Raw genomic sequence first — 26,219 nt, 5'->3', positions numbered from 1 at the left:
AGCTTGAAGTAAGAAAAGTTATCCAATATGAAGTTGAAGTGATTTTTTTAATACAGATACATAAGTGCATGTGTATTGCATATGATGTTTCATTACAATAATGATAACATAGTATGTAGGTAGGGGTATAAGATCTAGATCATGAAGACAGGTCGTGGAAAAATAAATGATTAAAGAGTCAAAGAATTATGTTACATTTTCTGGCATCATTTTCATGCTCCCTCCTTGCTGTTTTAGATCCAATGCCTTAAAGAATTACAAATATTGCAAAATTAATTTTTCCCATAGCCATGTCTTGCAAACTGTTTTGCTTCAGCTGCTGTTAAGGGAAGTTATAGCCTTCCTCTATTTTACTTTGTAATCTTGCCATCATTTCATGACTCATTAAAATGTTTAGATGTGGAGTTCACCAGTTCTTCAGGCAGTTTTCTATATATTAAATAATGAATTTCATTGTTTATACATACAGATACACATGCATCATTATTGAAACAGTATTATTATGCAAAAACGTGCATGAGGATTGGATGGAACCAAAGAAAAAGAATAGAAATCCCTGTTGCTGTACGTACTAGAGATAAAGCTGCAGTCACCATTATTTCATGCACTTCTAAGCATAGAAAAAAAAAACGCATCCAACATAGTGGCAGCTTCATGTTCCACTTCTTGCTGGAGCATGCCTAGCTTGTGGGGAATGTAGGACATGCTAAGAAAAATAAATAAACAATAAAACAATAAAGTATAGAATACTTGATACATGGTAACAACTTAGCCATACTCCACTGTTAAAAAAGAAAGGGCATTTCCTACAAAAAATCTGTGAATGCCATAATCTTACTAATCCTGGCATTGTTCTTACCAAAGAAAAAAATACTAATTTGTCATGCTCAAGGACTATAGTTTGGAATAAAGAGTTGGTACTGATACACTGTAACAAGTCATGGATGTAGCTAACAAATAAACAGAGGTTGGAAAATGTCATGCACAAAGGCATTTGTGCCTCAATAGAAAGAAGAAAAAAAGCATATCATTAAACCAAATTCATGAACAGGACTTGAATAGCAAAAGTAATTTAAAGCAAAACAAGTCATTACTTAGCAGGTCACTGATTACAATGTTAATTTTGACACCTCAGGAATATGGCAGTACTTGGACTAAGCAACTGAAAGCCACAAAACATGCATTTCAGTCAGTCTATTTTGCTAGGCATTTACACCTACTGTTAATAGGTAAGAGCTGGTCTGGTTATGGAAATCAGAGTAATTCAAGCAAAAAAGTGATGATAAAAATAGGTTCCAGAAGCTGTGCAAGATACCTCTGACACACAATACTGACATTCTATTTACATGGATGGGGAAAAAAAATGAGTTCCTTATGTCTGGCATGACTCCTGTAAAGGTAACTTGAAATGGATTCTAGGAAAATGACCTCCAAGATCAGTTTTATATGGCAGATCCCTCTAAATATAACAATCACTTAATGATCGCAATGCATTAAAATTGTTAGAGTTCAAAGATACATTGAAATAATTGAGATACAGTGGCAAACTTTGGGATGCAGGCACGTATACATGCATGTCAATAAATTATAGCCCCATGTATGACTGCATACATTCAGATGTTTCCTTGCAATCAAATGAATGAACAAATATATAATGAGTAAGAAGTATATTTCAGCTTACTTCTGTGAGAACCCTACAGTTTATCCGTTGCATATGCATACGTCCAAACTTCTTTGTTCAAGAACCAGATAAAAACACCAAAAAATCAGAAAACCAGAAAGCCACAAATTGAACAAGAACAGACTAAATTATTTCTCAACTTCTTTGTTTAAGAATTCTGGACAAAGACAAAATAAAAGGGGGGAGGGGGTAAGTTTCCAAAAGGATCACATTTTAAATACTATTGTTAACCTGGATTATGTTCCTCTCTTCAAGCAAAACATAGGAGCACTATCTGATTGATTTCCTTGCAGTCACACAGTAGGCAAATGGATGTGGGAGGATTCAAGCCACATACTTTTCATTACAGGAAGAAGTTCATTAGCAACTCTTACGTGCCATACAACTCTAATTCACTTAAAAAGTTAACAGAACAGCAGGTGTTGCATGGACATGCATTTTCCAAAGAATAAGATCTGCAAAACTCTATAGTAAAAAAAAAAAGTTAATAAAGATCAGGCAGTTGATGTGGGGGATTAAGGTTCCAAGCCCTTAATGAGCTGCCTTCTGTAGTTAAGGGTACAGGGTTTACTTCTTTCTCCCGCTACTTAGTCTGAGCAAGTCAGTTAACCAGGCACTATTCTTGTAGTTAAAGAATGCATGTTTTGAATGATACGTCATACATTCATATATACCTACCACATACTTACCTTACACCTTCACATGCTAATATGCGATCACTTTTCACTTGATACCTTCCACATGTTATCATATGTACTTCTGATACTTCAGCCACACGGCACATCAGTCGATTACCTGACAACTCAGCCATATCAAGAGCACTGGATACTTGGTGCCTGGACATTTCATTTTGTTTAGACTGATGCTTGATAAATCTGGGAATCTAGCTGTTTTTTGTTGTTTTTGATAGAGGTATGTTCTCTTTTTGAATGTTGTTATATTATTGTTATCAGTATTATTATTTTACTGTGAATTTGTATCTGATAACTTGGTCAATGGATTGATCCAGACAGAAAGGTTTCAACCACAACTTAGACAGAAAGCAAAAGTATATCATGGATTTTAAACAGTGTTTGGAGTTACTGTGATAACTTCATATGTACACATTTAATTAATTAATTTCCTACTTTCCAAGTTTGATAGTTATTAGTATTATCTTCCTTTTATTGATTATTGTGGATGAAATAAGACTAGTCCTTGTAACTGACTAACTTGAAAATTACCTTTAATCAAGAGTGCAGTATTATGAATAAACTGAAATTTCATAACTACAAGGGCCTGACATGTATGCATGTGTGCCAGAACATTACTTTCTGAGTTCTATATACCTTAAAAATTTAAATCACATATTGAGTGATTTTTATCCTGGTAGCAATGCTTTGTTGTGGGCGGCCATGGTGGTGCAGTGGTTAGCATTGCCACCTCCCAGCAAGAGGTTCTCTGGTTCGATCCTCAGCTGGGGTGCCTTCTGTGCAGAGTCTGCATGTCCTCCCTGTGGTCGCGTGGGTTTCCTCCGGGTGCTCTGGTTTCCTCCCACATCCCAAAGACATGCTGTAGGTGGATTGGACACTCTAAATTGGCCCTAGGTATGAGTGCATGCATGTGTGTTTCTTGTTTGTAAGGTTGGGCTCCGGGCTGGCAACTTGACACTGTAAAACTCCACTGCCAATCATGAGCGGACAGGTGATCCGCTGTGGCGACCCCTAACCGGGAAAAGCCGAAAGAAGAAGAACAAGAACAATGCTTTGTTGCACTACATTAAATGGCATGGAAGATGAGGTAAAAAAAAGTCAGTTATAAAATGTTTAATGAGCTTGTCTAACTGGGTTGAGTCAAAAACTCTTTTCAGCAGAGGCCTGGGAGGAAAGCTTCACAGTATTACAAACATTTTTAAACAGACATTACATACTATACATCAATAATTACAGTGTGTGTGTGTGTGTGTGTGTGTGTGTGTGTGTGTGTGTGTGTGTGTGTGTGTGTGTGTGTGTGTGTGTGTGTGTGTGTGTGTGTGTGTGTGTGTGTGTGTGTGTGTGTGTGTGTGTGCAGCTATAAGAACAAGTGTGTATCCTGCAATTACCACCCCAATCCCATAAATTGACAGTATTTGATACTTGCACCTGCCTACACATCCATTTCAGACAGGCCTCTGACCTTCTTTCCAACATGCACTGCTGATGTCATCCACTATAAGTTGACCTGCAGATATGTAAAAGTCAGACTTGTACTGCGGTACTTGAATAGAGTACTGGTGCTCCATAGTCTGTGTACTTAGATATGTAAGGGTTCTATTCTCACTGCAGTCAACTAGGTGCATGTATCCAGCCAGAAGTACAACTGTGTATCCTGCAGTTACCACCCCAAACCCATATAATGACAGTATTTTGATACTTGTATTTGCCTACACATCCATTTCAGGCAGACCTCCAACCTTCTTCTCTCCAACATGCACTGCTGATGTCATCAACTATATGTTGACCTGCAGCCATGTAAAAGTCAGACTTTACCATGGCACTTGTGTACAGTACTGTGTTATATAATCTGTCTACGTAGGTAGGTAGGGGTTCTGTTCTCACTGCAGCCAAATGGGTGGGTTTGTGTGCTCAGCCAGAAGAGCAAGTATGTATCCTATAGTTACAGCCCCAATCCCAGAAATTGACAGTATTTTGATACTTGCACCTGCCTACACATCCATTTCAGGCAGGCCTCCCACCTTCTTCTTTCCAACATGTACTGCTGATGTCCTCCACTAAAAGTTGACCTGTAGCCATATAAAAGTTAGACTTATACCATGGCACTTGTGTAGAATACTGTGCTCTTTAGTCTGTGTACTTAAGTGGGGTTTCATTCTCAGTGCATTCAACTGAGTGTGTTTGTGTCTTTACTCAGCAGAGTAGATGTGCTATCTTACAGTAACTTCTCTGGTGGCATGGCTTGCTAGTCTTTTGATACTTGCACAAGTCTACATATTCATTTCATGCAGCCTTCCCACTTTCTTGTCTCCCGCATGACCTGCTGATGTCATCCACTGTAAGTTCACTTGCAAACATATAAAAGTCATACTTGTGCTGTGGTGCTTGTGTACAGTACTGTGTTCTGTAGTCCGTGTACTTAGATATGTAGGTGCTCTGTTCTCACTGTAGTCAATTGTGTGTGCATGTGTGAGATGTTACTTGACATTACAGAGATCCTTTTACACCTGCATGGGAGACACTGTTATCAGCATATGCTCAACAGACAATGGTGATGTACCACCATATGCTCAAGAGAAAATGCTGATGCACCACCATATCCTCAGCAGACAATGCTGATGTAATCAGCTATATCAGATTATTGCATATACAACCTTCTCACCAGAGCAGGATAAGACACTGGCCGAAAGGTGATGCAAATGTCATGTTAGGTTCATAGGATGTTACTAGGCTATTGGTCCTAGGGCCTTTATAAGCCTAGCCATGTTATATCATTGTTCCCTTATTGACCAGCTTGTGTGGTCTGTATTTGCAGTGAAAGTGTATGATCATCAACGACTGCCCTTATCCAAGGGGGGCATGGGTGACACACCCAGGGTAAATTTATGGTCTCCCATCCAGTTGGCTAAGTTACACTTAAATAGGGTCATTGAGGATCTTTGTTTATGTGAATTGGGATTTTCTTCCAGAAGAGTGGCAGTCTCTGGGAGACATATCTGTCACTCCAGCATGTGCTGTTAATGTTGCAGGCTAGGTTAAGATCCCTATAGTGAGTGAATATTGTCTCATGTGACTTGTGGATGTGCAGCATTTCTCTTAGGCCAGGGTCTGAGACTTCACTGTAGGCCAGCCACAAGTCACCTCTCAGTAGCCTATAAGATAAAGAGTACAGCGACAGGGCCATTGGTCTGTCCATGCAAGTCATGTATTGCAGGCCCTGAATTGTCTTGGTGAGAAACCTCTGAGGTCTCTCCAGCTGTTGCAGGTGTCTGGTGAGGTACATGCACAAGACAGCATTGTACTCTATTAGTGGTCTGATGAAGGGTGAATACAGAGGAATTATAACATCCTTAGTTCAGGAGTTATAACATCCTTAGCTCTGGATGTGATGCCCTTACTTAGGAGATGTGAAATACAGAAAGCCTTCCTTACCACTGTGGACATATGGTGATCACAGTTAAGGGTGCTATATCAACCTGTGTTCACAAATTTCTCATCACAGGGTTTCAGCTAAGCAGGTACTGCTGTTAATATTGTAATGTGCAGGGACTTCCTCTTGGCTGTAAGGGGTGATAACACATTATTCAGTGTTTATTTTTAGTCCGTGGCTTTGGCACCAATCTTTTTTCTGTGTAAGTCCTTTTTTGTAGTGTGCCAGCATCTTTGGGGGACTCAGTGATTTCACCCAGTTTGCAGTCATTGGTGAACAAACAGTAAGGGGGCCCAGACAAATTCTTGTGGTTATCAGTGGTAACTGGTCTGCTGCTAGAGGTGGAATCCCCAAATTTGACTGTATGCTTATTGTGTTCTGTTGGTGATTCAGTTGGCTACCCATCTAGTGACATATGGGTTAATTCCCAGTTTTTTTAATTTCTCTAAGTCTTTTGGGTTTCTAATACCATGAAGGGAAAGGATGCCCATTCTTAAGTTAAAGTATGATTAAAGTTCATGAAATTAGTTTTGTTTCAATCTTTGATGTCAGCCAGAAGTGCTCTTTGCAGCACCTGCAATGTGCCCAGTAATGCCTTCTGCAATTCGTACGGAGTTGCGTGCATTGGCAACATATCTAAATACGATTGCAGATTCTTTTTTATAGGACTCATTGCTCCAACTACTATTGGAACTGTCTGGATATCTTTCTTCCACATTGCTCTCAGGATTGCCTGCAAATCCTGATATTGTATGACTTTGTGTCTCTCTCTATATACAAGACACTGTAGTCACTGGGTGTAGCGATTTCAATGATAAATGCTACTTTTGTCTTCTTTTCATTGACCACTATATCTGGCTTTCTCACATCTATCTTTTTAACTGTTGGCAATGCATGATCCCATGTGATGTAGACTTCATCATTTTCTATGATGCTTTGTGGCTCATGTTTCCAGTGTTTTTCAGCTACTTCAATATTATGTTTGCAGAATCCCCAGAGCAACAGTCTTGACACATTATTATGCCTTTCAGTATAGAGTCCTTCTGCCATTAGTATATCACAACCAGCAACATGTGCAACTGTTTCTAATTCTGTTTTACAAAACCTATATTTGTCTGTTTCTCCCACATGTTCATTGGACTTTGTAAACCAGCGTTTATGTATCCAACTATCTTGGGCCGCCAGTATTAACATTTCATCTCTTGGTTTGAATTTGCCTCTCCTTAACCATTCCTGGATTCGATCCTGATCGACATGAGGTTCTTCCAGGAGTTTTTTATACTTGTAACTATATGTATGCATTTTCCACATTTCTTGCCTTCTCATCTGATCCCTCAACTTATATTCTTTCTTTTGTTTTTTGGCACATTCAGCTCATTGTTATCTATTCCTGGTTTGATTTCCATTACTGCTTGACACCAATATGGTTCTGCTAGATTAGAAAGGGAAGTCATCTTAGATTTATTCTCCTCATGTTTCAAAACTTTCACTATGTTTGTGTCTTGTGAGGTCAGCAGATATGTATGCAGTCTCACGATTACAGATCTGTACATGTAATCAATTTCAAGGAGACCCATACCTCCTTCAAAACAGGGAATATATAATCTCGGTATGCACTGATTTTCATAAATCATTTGATGAGCATGAAGCATCCTTCTTGTTTTCCTGTCTAATCTATCCAACACCTTTTGGGACCAATCAATCACTAAGTTAGGACAGGAAGAGCAAATTAGTTTATAGCTTGAATTTTGTTCCTAAATGTCAACGCTGTTTTCAGGATTAATTTAAGTCTTCTAACATATTCCTTACTAAATTAATTCCCAGTTTTTAATTTCTCCAAGTCTTTTGAGTTTCTAATACCATGGGGGGAATGGACTCCTTTCCTAAGTCAAAGTATGATTAAAGTTCATGAAATTAGTACTGTTTCAATCTTTCATGTTAACCAGAAGTGCTCTTCACAGCACCTGCAATGTGCCCAGTAATGACTTCTTTTGCAATTTGTATGGAGTTACATGGATTGGTAACATATCTAAATATGATTGTAAATTCTTTTTTATAAGACCTGTTGATCCTACTACTATTAGAACTGCCTGGGTATCTTTCTTCTTCTGCCTGCAGATCCTGATAGTTTTTGACTTTGCATCTCTCTGTATGCAAGACACTATAGTCACTGGGTGTGGCAATTTCAATGATCAATGCTACTCTTGTCTTCTTTTCTTGGACCACTATATCTGGTTTTCTAGCATCTATCTTTTGAATTGCTGGTAATGGGTGATCCCATGTGAATAAACTTCATCATTTTATATGATGCTTTGTGGCTCATATTTCCAGTGTTTTTCAGCCACTTCAATACAATAATGTTTGCACAATCCCCAGTGAAACAGTCTTGCCACATTATTGTGTCTTTCATTATACAGTTCTTCTGCCATTAGTATGTCACAACCAGCAAAGAGGTGTGCAACTGTTTCCAATTCTGTTTTACAAAATCTGCATCTGTCTGTTTCTCCCACATGTTCAAGGGACTTTGTAAACCAACGTGTACGTAGCCCACTATCTTGGGCCACCAATATTAACCTTTCATCTCTTAGTTTGAATTTGCCTGTCCTTAACCATTCCAGCATTTGATCCTGATCGACATGAGTTTCTTCCAGACATTTTCTATACTTGCAACTATATTTATGCATTTTCCACATTTCTTGTCTTCTCATCTGGTCCTTCACCTTCTTTTGTTTTTTGGCACATTCAGTTGCTGCCTGATTTATATCTACTTTTGGTTTGATTTTCATTCCTGCTTGATGCCGATATGCTTCTGCTAGATTAAACAGTGAAGTCATCTTAAATTTATTATCCTCATGTTTCAAAGCTTTCACTGTTTGGGACTTGTGAGGTCAACAGATATGTGTGCAGTCCCAAAATTGCAGATCTATACATGTAATCAATTTCAAGGAGGCCCGTCCCTCCTTCAGATTGAGGAATATATAATCTTGGGATGCACTGCTTTTTATAAATCATTTGGTGTGCATGAAGCATCCTTGTTTTCCTGTCTAATCTATCCAACACATTTTGGGGCCAGTCAGTCACTCCAAAACTGTAAGTTAGGACAGGAAGAGCATATTGGCTTATAGGTTGAATTTTGTTCCTAGATATCAATGCTATTTTCAGGATTAATTTAAGTCTTCTAAAGCATTCCTTACTAAGTTTCATTCACATTTGTTCATGTTTTATTACTGATCCTTCAAACGTTCCCAAATATTTATATACCCCCTCTTGCTCAAGTTCTTTTATTTTGCATTCTTGTCCCAAAGTGATGTTTTCTTGGTGCTGCAGTTTTCCTGCTTTAAAGATTGCTTTTGCACATTTATCAAGACCAAATGACATTCTTACATTATCTGAAAAAGTTTTGATAACTTGCAGTTGTGCTTTATTTCCCAGCTGTGTGAGTTTATTAATGATGCCTGAGTGGGGGATTGTGTCAAAAGCATTGGCTTAGTCAGGATAGGCTCTATTTAGTGTTTTGCCTTCAGCCATGGTTTTGGTGACATTGCAGAAGTTCTCCACCAGGTTTTAATAAGCATGATCTACCCTAAACAAAACCAAATTGTGTCAGGACAACAGTTTGAAGGTCACCTATGTCTTTGTTGATAAGGTCCATGATTATTCTCTCCATGGCCTGGCAGATATGGTTGGTGAGGCTTAAGGGTCTATAGTTCCCAGGGTTGGCTGACAGACCCCTTTTGTGCAATGAATTTCAGTTGCTGTGTTCTACTCTGCTGGGACAAAGCCAGTACTTACACTGTGGTTGAAGAGACTGCTAACTGGTTCCACTAGGTCCTGTTTCAGTAGGTAGTCTGGGATGTTATCTGGTCCAATGAAGGCTTTTTTTTGCCCATGGAGAGTGTGGTTATGAACTGTTTGGATATACTAGGTAGAGGACTAGTGACAGGTATGCTTTGGGGTATGTCTGGTGGGGACAAGGGGGGATAAAATTTGCCCCAAACTGTCTGAGAGCAGGTTGGTGATGTTCTCACCATCAGTATGAGTGGTACTGTCCACTACTAGTTTGGCACTTTTAGATTTCTGATGTAGGTAAAGAATGCCTCATGCTTATCTTTACTAGGGATGCTAGTTTAGGTTAGTACATGGCTTTAGAATACTTTAAAAGATAGCTAATTTGCTGGTTCAAGCTGTGGAGGGTGTCCTTCCTTTGCTGAGTCAGTTTCCTTTTGTTCTTGCAAATTACTTTCTTACACTTGTTGTATAACTTACTTATGCTTGATGCCCACCAGGGTGGCTTGTTTTCTGTGAGGACCTTGTTTTGATCCATTCATGTTCAGCCAGTTCTATACATTAGTATAGGTGTTTATACAGGCCATTTGTGTACACCTCTGTATAGCAGTCATAGTTGACATTAGTAGCAGGGAGTTTGCAAGTACTAATGGCATAGGTTAGGAGGCTGTAGTTTGCTTTAGATAAATGTTGCATACTTTCTGCTCTTGAGGGGGTGTCAGGTATGACTAAATGTGAATGAGACTGAATTGTGATCCGAAATGACTACAGGAGCAACACACAGGGGTAAGTGCAGGGGAAACATTATGTTGGTGAGTACTAAGTCTAGGACATTCAAGTCCCTTGTGGGGGTGCATACTGTCTGTTACGCAGCATGTGTATTAACAAAGTGAGGAACCTTAGAGTGAGTGTGTTTGTGCACATATATGACTCCAAACTGATGGAAGAATAGTTGAAATCACACATGACCAAGGTGTTTGGCTGTATAGTGAGTGAATCCAGTAGGTCCAAATAGGCAGAGTGGTACTTATGGTTTACGGTGGGGGACCTGTAGCTAACAATGATATGGAAGAGGTTTTTACATACAGTTAGTTGGACTTGGAGTAGCGCTACAGATTTGTACCCTTTGACCAATCTTGCAGTGTATTTGTCTTTAATGAAGATGTATGCACCTCCACCTTTGGTTCTTTCACACACGTTTTGATGTCTGAATGTGTGGAAGGCATTGTACCCTTGCATGGCCAGGAGGCTCTCAGTGGGCTTGAACCATGTCTGTGTGACTGCACAGACATGTGTATTTTCCAAGGTAAGGCGTTCTTCCAGTGAGTGCAGTTTCTGACTTACACTCCTTGCATTAAGCAGCATATCCTTCAATTTGTCTCTAGTGGATTGTTTCACGCTGGGAATTTAGTTCTTCTGACATTGCCTAAGAAGGCCATTGTGGGGCAGGCAAGCACCTTAATATGGTAAGGTGAGGTACATCTCCAGTCATTCACTGCAACATGGACTATGATAGTGTCATAATGGTACTTGTTGTTGAGAGACTTAAGTGAGTGTGTGATCTGAAAGACCCTGGCATCTGACAGGCAGCTGACTGTGACTTTGTCCTTGTCCAGCCTGGTGAGGGGGGACCATCTGTATGTCTCATTATGGATTTGCTTATGAGCAAGACATTTGATTTTGAGGTATTTTGTTGAAGGGGCTTAATGGCCGAGACACTGTTGTGTGTATTATGTGTAGTGGATTCTACTGGGTCTGCACTGTGTGCAGTAGGTTTGCACTTGGGAGGGCTCTGATCTTTAGTTAGGTTTCTGGCAAGTACCTCCACGTATGTGGGTTTATGTATTGTGAGCTTGTTATGTGCAAGAGGTGAACTGTGTGTGATGACAACATATTTGATATCTGGTTTGTTGTTATGTGAGAGAATTGATTCCAAATTCACAGTATAGATACAGCTCTCACATGTTGTATTAGTTTCATTTAGCACTAACTGGTAGTCAGTATACATGAGACAATTTCTACATGTTGCCTCAGGATGCCCATGTAAGTAAGGCTGCCTAGAGAAATTGTGGGAAAGTGTCCATACATTATGGAAAGTATATACTGTAGTAGCTAATGGGGAGTGGCCTAGATGGGTCAGGTTTTGGTGTAAGACTAACAAAATGTGTCTATTCTGTGGTGGGCTAGGAGTACAAACATGTGTCGATGTTTCACAATACACAACTGAGTTGTTTGCAAGGCAGCATTGCAAGCTGTGAGCAGCTATGGTAAACTTAGTGCAAACCCAGCAAAACACAATGCTGTAATACAAGCAAAGTTAAACTATTTTAAAAAAATAAACAAAGGGAAAGGCCAAGAGTGAGCCTTATTCCAGTAATTCCCAACTCAGAAGGGTTCTTGGCTGCCCAGTTCTGCCACAAGGTTACAAGGGGGGGGGGGCATTTTTAATGTAAGAGGGCTGGTTTTAGTGCTCAAATGATACCAAACAGTCTAGATTCAGCAAGCCTGAATCAAACCTATGCTATAAAATGCAGAAGTACTAGAAATTCAAAGTACAGAAAATCACAATCACAACAGAAGAACACAGTTTAAATAAAGCAACAGTTCTGTAGAATACTCCACTAAGAGTGTAGACTACAAACCTTACTAATATAAACTAAGTGGTCTGGTACCCAAGTGCTTAAACAGAACTAAGACACTTCAGAATAACAGACACAGTAAGTCTTCAACCAGCAATTCCCAGCTTAGAAGGCTGTAGGCTATCTTCCTCTGCCAAAAGAGTCTACACCACAAACCTTCCTAATGTAAAATAACTGGTTTGGAGGCCAAGTCCTTAAACCATAACAAAGACACTTAGAACAACAGCCACAATAAGCATTCAACCAGCAATTCCTAGCTCAGAAGGGCAGAGGCTACCGCCTCCTCCCAGAGGAGAGTAGACAACATTCTCAATTTAAGATAACTGGCCTGAAGTCCAAGTGCTTAAACCAGAAGTAATAAGCTTAGAATAACAGTTACAATTTAATGTGATACCAGAGAGATGACAGTGACATGCCTTTTAATCTACCCACATATCATATCATGGTTAGTAGGTCCTGTGTTATCTTGATGAGAAAGCCCTGTGGTTTGTCCAGCAGCTGCATGTGACTGGTGATTATACAAAAGACAGCATTATACTGTATTACTCTTCTGATGAGTTTTACTACAGTGCTATCATACAGTCTTGAGATCTGTATGTGCTGGCATGTCTTATGATGTACACCATATGTATGTACTGGAAAATACTAAAGAGAAAGTTTATAAAGTAATGACACACATTGCAGTTCCTGATTTCATATCTCTTATGAGAGAATACAGTAGAAAGTACTGACATGATGATGCTTCTTCTTCCGGCTTTATTCCCAATTAGGGGTCACCACAGCGGATCACCTGTCTGCACATGATTGGCAGTGGAGTTTTATGGTGTCAAGTTGCCAGTCCAGCACCCAACCTTCCATAGAAGGCACACACATGCACGCACTCACACCTAGGGCCAATTTAGAGTGTCCAATCCACCTACAGCATGTCTTTTGGGATGTGGGAGGAAACCAGAGCACATGGAGGAAACCCACACAGCCACAGGGAGGACATGCAGACTCCACACAGAAGGCACCCCAGCCGAGGACTGAACCGGAGAACCTCTTGCTGTGAGGCGACAACACTAACCGCTGCACCCCCGTGGCCGCCCACTGACATGATGATGCTATTCACTGCATAATTTGGCAAGGCAAATATAACTGACAAGTACAATTATCAGTTCAACAACACACATGCAGCTATACTAAGCACTAATATAGCTATGCACCCTGTATATCAGACACAAAGCTTTTGTATCCCTGAATCAAAAAGAGAGAAAATAGGGGTATGGCACATTTATCATCACTTACACAAGGTGCTGGGGGGGGGGGCTAGCGTGACACAAAAGGTTGATGAGTGTGCATGAGAGGGAGAAAGAGAAGTACATAGGCTGTGTGTGTGTCTGTAGGGGTCCTCCATGTGAAAATCGTTTGTGAGAATCTGCATGAATACAGCCAAGCTCAGTGCTAGCTCTACTTCATGGCATATTTGACAGGTGTGAGCCATGCATGGTAGAAGGGGCAGTTCATCGTTGTTACCCCCAACAATAGGAACTGGCTCTGCCAGACATTGCACTGGCACCTCCAAACTCAAGATCAAATGGAGTGGTGCTACCTGAGCATGACTGATGTCTGATGGACATGCTCCTTGCATGGAAATTCCCAAAACCACAATCCCACGGCCTGCCACTTCTGGGTTTGGACAGCACACTCCCCAATGGACCATCGGGAGTACTGCCATTACAGTAGTGTGATCAGGAATGGCCACATTGACTCTCAGCAAAGGTTGTGGCTGACCTACGCCACAAGGACACCCTTCCTCTCCCAGCAGATGTTTCATCACAGACAGTGCTTGTAACATGACAGACACCCCTCAGTCCATCACAGACACCCCTCGTTCCAAAGAGTCATTCATCTAATCCAGGGAATTGGCAACACAGTGGAGGCAGTCATGCATATGAGACTGTTATACATCCACAACCTTGAGCATTTCTCTGGAGTGCCTTTCTAAATGTGCTTGTGCTTCAATGACAGCCCTAAACATAAATTGTGTGACATGGTAAGAGACACCTGCACCACGTGGAGCAGGGACAGCAGGCACCCCTATCAACCCTAATGCTTGGCACCTCACCAACACTTTGGCTATAGCCAGACTCAACAGGCACTGAAGCTGCAGTAGCTACACTTCCCTGCTCAATGTCATTGCCCTCCATCTGTCCTATATCTGTGGCCTTAGTGGACTGGGTAGGTGTAGGCCTACTGGCTATGTCCAGGATAAAAAAGAAGGGGGTGACTGGATGTAAACCTCTGTGTCAGATTCAACCTCAGCACCCCCCCGACTGTGCTTTAGTTATGGCACCATCATCCTCAGTGTCTGATGATACAGTGACATTAGGTGGCACAGAGCCCACACTCCAAGTGTCATAATCACCTGTGATAAAAAAGGGAGAAACCCAGGCATACATTAGTACCTGCACTACTATGGTGCAATATATGTTAAACAACTAACAGTGCTGCAACTATTGCAGACAGTACAGCAATACACACAGCAGGCCTAAAATGACACCTTATTATATTTCTAGAAATTGATCTGCAGTACTGAAATAACTTTATTTGGCTTACCATCTGCAGGAGGCATATGTAACTGTATTCCTGATGGCCGTGAAATAAGTTAAACAAGAGTTAAAGTCAACATCATCACATTTAACAGTAAGACAGGGGGTACTACATATACTCCTCTCAATCTGCATGAAGTGTTAGTTCAACAAGAATGTGGCTGACAACTCCAAACTGAACTTATCACTATACAATCTTCAATTCCTCCCCCCAAAAAAGACATGTGACACAGAAGTAACTTTTATTTCAATTGTTTTGTTATACAACAGTATTTAACTGGTCATGTAACAAAGCCTACCTGGATGCTCTTCTGGAACTGAGAAGAAAGGGTGCTCATATCAATCACATGTTATGGACTACTCTGCAGCGAGTTGTCCTGTTGTAGAAGATTTGCCAGGAATTCCTCACTAGGGGTAAGAGGTGGTTCTGCAGCAGGGCCACCCCTGGTTACCCTGTGGTCTTCAGCAATAGCAGCTGCATGCCTCCATGCAGATGTTACCATGTCAGTGGCGCTGTGGTGCACTTGCTTATAAGTCCTGCCATGGCTGCCCACAGCATTTATGTTTGCAACGACCTGCTGCCATAGTCTCAGCCTCCCTGACATATTGGGATGACCCCTTCCAAGAAGAAAAGCACCATGTTGATGGAGCACATCAACAATTATTGTATTCTCACCCTCACTGAAGGGGGGGGGTCTGAGTCTCAATGACATGCTTGCTCCTAAAAGACAACAAAATGATAATACACATAATTATCATATAACTACAAAATATCTGCTACCAGATAAAACAGTTAAGGTAGGCAGCCAGTAGTACCCGCTGGAAAAACATAAAACATGCTACAGATGTGACATACTAACAACAGGCAGGATGCAAAACAAGGAGGGTAACAAGAGCAACATATCCTTGTATGTGCCACAGCAGTAACTCAACTGTGTTCCCCCCAAAAGAACATTCTAGTTTGTGACATAACAGTAACTTTTCTTTGCTCCACCCCACCCACTAAAGAACAGACACATGAACCATTTTGATAATTATTTATTTATTTATTTATTTTACACTCCCGGTCAACAAATATAAATAAATAAATAAATAAATAATACAGATTTAAAATGCTAAACATACATTCAAAGGACCTGTCCCTAAAACGTTTTATACGTATATATTGCACAGTTTACTATTTCATGTATTGTCAGTCGTTTGTACTTCTGAAATGGCTTGACAAACATGGCCATGCCATCAGTACACTTCTAACTAATGCATACAGATAACACTGTAAAAGACTTTGCTTCACATTATTCATTAATATATTCCAGGATATGCATTATGTAGGTAACCTCAGAAAATCCAAATCCCATCGAGCTACGCGCTCGAGAGACTTGAACCTCAGCACTGACATAAATAGGACATGCTGGAGGGACAGATTCATAACCCAGAGGCTCCCTTTACTCTGGAATAAAATCCAAGTCCAGGTTAGGCAGAGTCCCTCATTGACTCTCTTCAAGAGGAATCTTGATGAGTGGATGGGAGATCGTAGATTTACTCCGGGTATCACTTCTGTGTCACTGTTAGACAGATGCACAGTATACTAACCTCGAAAAAGGGCATAGCAAAATTCATTTTAAAATGGGTGGTGAAAGCCAAACACACTCTGGCTAGGCTTGTAAATGCCCTAGGGCAGATAGCCTAGTATGAACCTATGAACCTATGAACAAAATGACAGCATACTTGCTGGAATTCAATACTCCTCTTTAAAGACTTCTTTGGAAATATTTTGCTTTTCTGAACATGTAGCATGTATCCTCACAATAAGTTTGACTAGCTACACATTCACCTTTTATAATGAAGTAGATCATTATTGGATTGCATCTGTCTAGGCTGTGCTTCAGAAATGCTAATTACAGCATAAGCAGATGAACTGCATGCTAATCAACCAATCTGGTGGAGCTATTCAACAAGTTACAAAACAACTATGTAGACTCCATGCTAGTTTTTCCTGTGGATTTCAAACGTAGCAGAGTACAGTCACAGAAAGTCTACACAGACAGAATGATAGGAACTACTGCTTAACTTCATTTGTATGTGCTACAGGCTGCAGTCAATGCTGCTGCCAATTGGCCTAGGCCAAGACAGAGAAAAGTTTTCAGGCCACATTTAACTTATCACAAAATACACAACATAGACATTGTAGAGTGCTACAGGGTGGACAGACAGGGACACAATACAGGAACCCTGCAACTTCTGCCTGCCCCAACTCAGAGCCACAGCCTTTAACTCCTCGTGTATTGGCTGTATATTGCTTGCATCACAGTCACCCTGAATTAACACTGTGACAACTGCTGCATTTACAAGGTAAATCCTCAACATGTACTGTATTGTATAATAATATTATGACATGTCCTTGTACTTCATCATTTGGTACAGTAAGCAAGTACAAGGTGGGAGATTTGTACAGAAATTAATGTCACATGTGACAGCAGAGAGGTATTTGACTTATTTATGCCCTTTAGCAAGTCATCCTCTTCTTTTGGCTGTTCCTGTTAGGGGTCGCCACAGCTGATCATCTGTTTCTAATTCTTCCTATCCCCTGCATCTTGCTCTGTCACACTAACCACCTGCATGTCCTCTCTCACAACATCCATAAACCTTATCTTAGGTCTTCCTCTTTTCCTGTTACCTGGTAACTTCATCCTTAGCATCTTTTTCCCAATATACTCAGCATCCCTCCTCAGCATATGCCCAAACCAATGTAATCTTGCCTCTCTGGCTTTGTCTCCAACCTTCCAACCTTGGCTGACCATCTAATATACTTATTCCTAATCCTGTCCACCCCCGTCACACCCAGTGCACATCTTAACATCTTTAACTCTGCCATATCCAGCTCTAACTCCTGCCTTTTTGTCAATGCCACTGTCTCCAACCTATATAACATAGCTGGCCTCGCCACTGTCTCCAACCTATATAACATAGCTGGCCTCACTACCACCTTGTAGATCTTCTCTTTCACTTTTCTGGTACTCGTCTGTCACAAATCACTCCTGACGCTCTTCTCCACCCACTACATCCTGCCTGTACTCTCTTCTTCACCTCTCTTCCACACTCACCATTACTCTGAACTATTGATCCCAAGTATTTAAACTTATCCACCTTTGCCATCTCTACTCCTTGCATCCTCACCATTCATCTATCCTCCCTCTCATTCACACACATATTTTCTGTCTTAGTCCTGCTGACCTTCATTCCTCTTCTCTCTAGAGCATCTCTCCATCTCTCCAGGGTCTCCTCAACCTGTTCCCTACTCTCACTACAAGCATCCAAGATTCACACATTGGCACTTCCCAAAAGTACTGATCATCTCTGCATGTACTCAATTTAGCACCATACATTTGTAATTGGAAATCATAACAGAAAGAAGTTCGAAAGTAATGAGACACATAGTTTCTGGCTTCACCACCCTCAAAAGATAAAACTGACAGGATGCAAAACAAGAAGAGTAACAAAAGCAACATATCCTTCTTTGTGCCATAACAGTAGCTCAGCCTGAGTCCACACCCCTCAAAAAAACATTATACCCTTGCACATGCCATGACAGGAACTGACTTTTGCTCCCCACCACCAAAACAGCAGTCTATGCTTGTTTGTGCCATCCAACCTTCCATTAATTTGATGGGAACTGTATATCACAGTGTTCCCAGTTAATATCCCCACACATTTTAAGGTAAATGATATAGACTGTCTTACACATTGCATGTCTCTGAGTACTGGTCAGATGTATATTTGCAGGGAATAATCATAGCAGGTTGTGTGATCACTAAGTGTACTACATCCAAATATATTAAATATAATACATTTACAAATAAACGGTCATGCCTTGATATCAGTGTATATTCAGGTGCACTTGGTTGTGTGAGGAATTACATCATGTATTAGCTGCAAAGCTGTTTGTGAGGCAAAGATGGATAAGTCCCCCCCTCTTGTTTTCTGACAGTGCATTGCAGAGAGTTGGAATCCAGACGTATGTAGTCATATCTCATGTCTACTAACATTTTCTACTGTGTATGTAATAGAGTGATTGAATATGTTTATGGCAAGTGGCTTAAAAAAAGACGTTTATAAAAGAAATTTAAACACAAAAAGGAGACTGTCAAGAGTTTTGCAGAATGTCCAGATGTTTGCATTATATTTTTGGGCTGTTCTTTGTAAAATGTGTGGTTTACTGGGAAATCACTGAAGATTGAAGCCAATATATAATGACATAAATTTCCGTTTCATACTTCATATCCTTCAGAAAATACATGCTAACACAAAGTAAATTGGTCTCTGTTTTTGGCCCTCCCCCATTAGTTTAGTGTTTGACCACATTTATTTCACTAAAAGGTTGTGTGAAATGATCCAGATTCAGTATACAAGTTGTGCAGCCAGCAAGACCATTATGAGCTGTGAAAACTTGCTTATGTGTGCTGTGCATCATTAATATTCATGGTGCAATGCCAAGTGATAAGCAGTGCTGAGTATGCGAAAACACTCCTAAAATGTGCCCCGATGGTCATTTTGGAGATTTCTTACTCCAAGAGGTTAAGAGGTGTGGGGGTGTACTGTATTCCAGTGTGTGCTATCCTTCAGAAGAAATGTGAAACTGAAGTCCCTGCTGCTTGAGTTGGTGGTATCTCAGGTAGATGTAAAAGGTCTCACCGCGTCAGTCAAAAAAGAGTAGAGGTTACCCAGCACCCTGGCCAAACTTCCCCTAGTCAGTACGAATATTACTTCTGGACTCCCCTTAAAAGAGGATACTGGTCTAGTGGAGCTAATCCTGTCAACAGCGATTGAATAAATACATACAATCATTTTTATAACAAAATTTCCATAGTTCACTGGGTTAAAAGAATTTGGTCTTGTCCATCCTCCCCATCTTGCTGTTGAATTAGTTAATGTCAAGGAGTATAATGGCATAATATATTTGAGGTATACATCACCTAAGTGTTTGATCCTCTGAGCCAAGCTGAGCAGGTCTGTCCACCTCAAGCAACAGGGCTAAGGCTAAAACATTCCCAGACAATTAGCTATTCCCTCTTAACTACAGTGCTTTGCCATCTTGCTTTCTATTCAGGTCTTCTGTCACACACAATTGCTTGAATTATAGAAACCACACAGTGCTGTGTTTCTTTTAACACTTATGAAAAAATGTACATGTTTAATGTTTGCTTACTTTTGTTATGTCCTTCCCTTTGGAAACATGTAGTGCTTCAGCTCAGTCCATATTTTGCTTTTTTGTCAAGGGTTTACTCAGCTGTGCTTTGTGGTTTTCTGGCAAATCATTTAGATTGAAGCCATTTAAATAATAACAAATGACAGACGTTTGGGTTTCAGATTTCATATTCTTAAGAAAATACAAAACCTGTTATTCTAACAATTAAGATTATATGAGCAGTATAGAAGCAATATGTAAATTCTGTACCTGTTTTTGGGCCTTCACACCCCCACCCCATTATTTCTGGCTTTCTCCAGATTTCTTGTACTGAGAGGTTGAGTGATACATGGAAGAGGGGAAGACAGTGCACACTGCCTACATTGACCTGGCCAAAACCTTTGACACTATTCCCCACTCAGGCATAATAGATAAACTCCCTCAACTAGGCATCAATCCATATGTTACCAGATGGGTAGCAAACTGGCTCACTGATAGAACCCACATAGTCAAAATAGGGGAAGCCACCTCAAGCAACAGAGCCATAACAAGTGACATACCCCAGGGTTCAGTCTTGGGGCCTCTGTTATTTGGGATATACTTTTCTGAGATGCAGGCCAAAATCAGTGAGCTATGGCTCAACATGTTTTCAGATGACTGCAAGCTGGGTGGTGTCATCAATCCCTCTATTGATTTGGACATCCTCCAGGAGGGTCTCACTCAGGCAAATGACTGGTGCCAGAAACATGGCCTCAAGCTGAATACCAAAAAATGCATCATCCCATTTGGGGAAAGTGATGTCCCCACAAGTTATCACATTAATAACAATGTCCTAAGCACTCAATCAGTCATGAGGGATTTGGGCACCCAGGTTGATGGCAATATAACTTTTGACCACCATGTTATTTCCATGGTATGGAAAGCCTTCTATGTGGCCCAGCTCATAAGTAAAGGTATCTTTTCCAGGGTCAAGGAGGTCATACCATCCCTGTATTCTTCCCTTATAAGGCCCATTATTGAGTACAATGCACCTTTCGGCATGTACCTCACAAAGCACATGCAGCAGCTGGAGACCACAGGTTCCTCACCAGGAGAATCCAGGGCCTCAAACATCTACCATACACAGGCTAAAAGCCCTAACTCTCTATTCAGTTTCATACAGACTCAGTATGAGTGACCTCTGTCTGGCATACAAGGCTATCATGGACCCCACCTTGATGGGACTGCTGCATATCCGCAAGTCAAGCTCCACTCGAGTAACCCACATGCACGGCCTCAACCTGGTATGTGACATCAACAAGACTTGTTGGCGTGACAGATTTGTGTCCCAGAGACTCCCTCATCTATGTAATAGAATCTCTGTCCACATCAAGCAGAGTACCTCTTTACCCCTTTTTAAATGCAATCTGGATAACTGGATGGGAAACAGAAAATATACCCCTGGGATACCATCCATGTCCCTGCTGGACAGGTGCATTGGATGCTGATTTGTCTAAACATTGGCTAAACTCTTGGCTAGGCTTATAAGGGCCTCAGGACCAATTACCTAGTAATCTCCTATGATCCTATAAGTACAAATATCACACCCATCTCGAACCATGTTAACGCGCATTCCTAAGTCGAATTTACATGTATTTTAACAATACTTCAGTAATGTGAATTTTCACAGATGTGAGTCGATGATACGACCATTCAACTGAGTGTACTTCATGTAAATGATAGTAAATTGTTTGACACATCTAATATGCAAAGAGGAGATGGTTTTGAGAGTTTGTCTGGGGCAGCAAATAAAATGTGCCCCAATGGTCATATTGGAGATTTCTTGCTCCAAGAGGTTAAAAGATGTGGGTGTGTACTCTATTCCATTGTGTGCTATCCTTCAGAAGAGATGTTAAACCGAAGTCCCAGCTGCTTGAGTTGGCAGTATCTCAGGTAGATGTCAAAGGTCTCGCAGCACCAGTCGAAAAAGAGTAGAAGTTACCCAGCACCAAGACCACATTTCCCCTAGTCAGTATGAATATCACGTCTGGACTCCCCTTAAAAGAGGATACTGGTCTAGTGGAGCTAATCCTTTCAACAGTGATTGAATAAATAAATACAATCATTTTTATAACAAAATTTTCATAGTTCACTGGGTTAAAAAAATTTAGTCTTGTTCATCCTCCCCATCTAGATGTTGAATTAGTTAATGTCAAGGAGTATAATGGCATAATATATTTGAGGTATACATCAACTAAGTGTTTGATCCTCTGAGCCAAGCTGAGCAGGTCTGTCCTCCTCAAGCAACAGGGCTAAAGCTAAAACATTCCCAGACAATTAGCTATTCCCGCTTACCAACAGTGCTTTGCCATCTTGCTTTTTATTCAGGTCTTCTGTCACACACAATTGCTTGAATTGTAGAAACCACACAGTGCTGTGTTTCTTTCAACACGTATGAAAAAAATTTACCTGTTTACTGTTTGCTTACTTTTGTTATTTCCTTCCCTTTGGAAATGTAATGCTTCAGCTCAGTCCATATTTTGCTTTTTTGTCAAGAGTTTACTCAGCTGTGCTTTGTGGCTTTCTGGCAAATAATTTAGACTGAAGCCATTTAAATAACAAATAATGACAGACGTTTGAGTTTCAGACTTCATATTCTTCAGAAAATACAAAACCTGTTATTCTAACAATTAAGATTATATGAACAGTATAGAAGCAATATGTAAAATCTGTTCCTGTTTTTGGGCCTTCACCCCCCCCCCCATTATTTCTGGCTTTCTCCAGATTTCTTGTACTGAGAGGTTGAGAGATGCATGGAAGAGGGGAAGACAGTGCACACGGCCTACCTTGACCTGGCCAAAACCTTTGACACTATTCCCCACTCGGGCATAATAGATAAACTCTCTCAACTAGCCATCAATCCATATGTTACCAGATGGGTAGCAAACTGGCTCACTGATAGAACCCCTGTAGTCAAAATAGGGGAAGCCACCTCAAGCAGTAGAGCCATAACAAGTGACATACCCCAGGGTTCGGTCTTGGGGCCTCTGTTATTTGGGATATACTTTTCTGAGATGCAGGCCAGACCAGTGAGCTATGGCTTAACATGTTTGCAGATGACTGCAAGCTGGGTGGTGTCATCAGTTCCCCTAGTGACATGGACATCCTCCAAGAGAGTCTCAATCAGACAAATAACTGGTGCCAGAAACATGGCTTCAAGCTGAATACCAAAAAATGCATCATCTCTTTGGGGAAAGTGACGTCCCCACAAATTATCACATTAATAACAATGTCCTAAGCACTCAATCAATAGTGAGGGATTTGGGCACCCAGGTTGATAGCAACATGACTTTTGACCACCATGTTGTTTCTGTGGTACGGAAAGCCTTCTATGTGGCCCAGCTCATAAGTAAGGGTATCTTATCCAAGGTCAAGGAGGTCATAGCATCCCTGTATTCTTCCCTTATAAGGCACATTATTGAGTACAATGCACCTTTCGGCATGTACCTCTCAACGCAAATGCAGCAGCTGGAGAGATCACAGGTTCCTCACCAGAAGAATCCAGGGCCTCAGACATCTACCATACACAGGCTAAAAGCCCTATCCCTCTACTCAGTTTCATACAGACTCAGTATGAGTGACCTTTGTCTGGCATACAAGGTGATCATGGATCCCACTTTGATGGGACTGCTGAATATCCGCAAGTCAAGCTCCACTCGAGTAACCCATATGTAAGGCCTCAACTTGGTCTGTGACATCAACAAGACTTGTTGGCATTACAGATTTGTGTTCCAGAGACTCCCTCATCTATGTGATAGAATCCCTGTCCACATCAAGCAGACTACCTCTTTACCCCTTTTTAAATGCAATCTGGATAACTGGATGGGAAACAGAAAATATACCCCTGGGATACCACCCATGTCCCTGCTGGACAGGTGCATTGGATGCTGAAGTGCCCCGATGGTCATTTTGTTGGTTACAGTCCATGGAAGGGCATTTATTTATTTATTTGTTTGTTTGTTTGTCTTATTTGACCGAGAAAGTACAGCTGGGTAGGGCCCAGGGAGAAGAGTTCAGTCACAGTATATTTGTATTAACAAGTGAATTTAGACAGTTCTCAGAAAAACAACAGCTACATTTTGAGGAGAAAATAGTCACAAGACAGGTGTATACAGTAAACTATTTACATCAATATGTATAAATGTATTCAGTTCTGGTAACTCTAAACTTTTGCAGGAAGTAAATGGATTTATACTTTAGAAGGGAAAGCATTGTTGTATAAGTTGCACCTAGGTAAGCATTGCAAGGAGGTATAGTCATTTTGAGAGTATAGAGAAATTTTAATATTGTGAAAGAGGAGATAAGTTAGAAAATATTTAGATGAAGTGAGAAAAGTGAGACAGAAAGAGTGGTGTGTATGACTGGAAAGGGAGTAGTTTAAGATGAGGAAGAAAGATGGAAGAAATGCTGGGATGTTGGAAAGTCAGCCTGTGCGGAGCATGAGCATCACCAGGATGTATTCAGACTGTGGATATGGATAGAGCAGTGAGGAAAAACATAGCCCAAGGCAACAGGACATGCAGGACACACACGCACACACACACACACACACACACACACACACACACACACACACACACACACACACACACACACACACACACACACACACACACACACACACACACACACACACACACACACACACACACACACACACACACACACACACACACAGCATGTCTATATACTTTCAGTGGGCGACCCAAGTGAAAGTAATGTGTCAACAACATTGTGTATCTTGGCTAGAGGTACTGTCTAATAATTGTTTAGTAACACTATAGGGATGCCACAGTTGTTTTCATACATGATTTGTATCCATCCTGCATGGCATGCTGTAAAGGAACCTGTTTGAGCCTCATTAAAATAGCTGAAGCACTGACACACAAGTGAAGGAGTTTCACTAAGTCAGTATTATGTCCTTGGTGCCTGGACAATAGACTGCACTTATATACTCATCACTGTACTCAAGCAGATACATTGGCCACATGCTGTAGTGCAACATCAGTTGCAATTTGTGGTCAGTGGTGATAACCTGATCACAATTGCCATTATCCATTAACCATACAATGTGCAATTGCAAGCATCTGGCAGGTTCACTGGTTTCCTCTGTGCATTGAGGAATGACACTTGGTAGCAACACAGTACCAACTGCATTATACAGTAAGCCTCTAATGTCAGACAGCCTGTATACCGAAAGGCATAACAATGTGGAAAGATTGTTACATTAGGGATTGTGCAATCATTACAGTACTGAAGTAGCTGAAAAGCATGGGAAACATGCCACAAAGCATTATAAAAATGAAGTTTATATCACATGTTTTCACCCATTAACAAGTCAAAAAATAAATGCAAGAAAACCAGATATAGTAGTACATGAAAAGAAAACAAAAGTAGCATTGATCAATGAAATCGCTACACCCAGTGATTACAGTGTCTTATGTACTGAGAGAAACAAAGTCATAAAATTCCAGGATTTGCAGGCAGTAAAAAGGGTACTGTGAAAGAAGGATAACCAGACAGCTCTAATAGGAGCAATGAGTTTCATATAAAGAATTTACAGTCGTATTTAGATATGCTACCAATACACATAACTCCATACGAATTGCAAAAGTAATTTCTCGACACACTATGGGTGCTGCAAAGAGTACTTTTAGCTAACATCAAATATTGAAATAATGCTAATTTCACACTTTAGTCATACTTTGACTTAGGAATTAGGTCCATTCCCATTGTGGTATTGGAAACCTAAAAGACTTGGAGAAAAACAGATAGAAGCCATACTATATTGAACATCAAGTGGCACAAATTTGTCACTGTAGTGTCACAGGAAATACTAGATTCTCCTTGCATTTAGTGCTATTGACACCTCTAAGATATCCCCAAAGACCCAAGGAAGAAGCATGCAGTGTTGCACATGTTAAAAATGAAATTATGATAAGCATGTATGTGGGCAATTGAAGCGCTTCCTATGTGTGGTCCTGGTAGATGTGAACAGACCACTGTAATTTGTTCTCCTTGACCTTTTCTGTAATTAGGGCTACCTTAGCTTCTGCTCTTATGCCCTTATTTGTACATCTGTCCCACATTTTGCATCTTGCTAGCCATCTCACATACTTCATCTCCATGTTACCCCTGGCACTTTTGACCAGTTTGATGCAGCACCTATGACTGAA

Source organism: Protopterus annectens, chromosome 13.part0 (assembly GCF_019279795.1).
Source record: "Protopterus annectens isolate FY-2018-M chromosome 13.part0, PAN1.0, whole genome shotgun sequence".
NCBI classification, from domain to species: domain Eukaryota; kingdom Metazoa; phylum Chordata; order Ceratodontiformes; family Protopteridae; genus Protopterus; species Protopterus annectens.
This window is presented reverse-complemented; position numbering follows the sequence as displayed.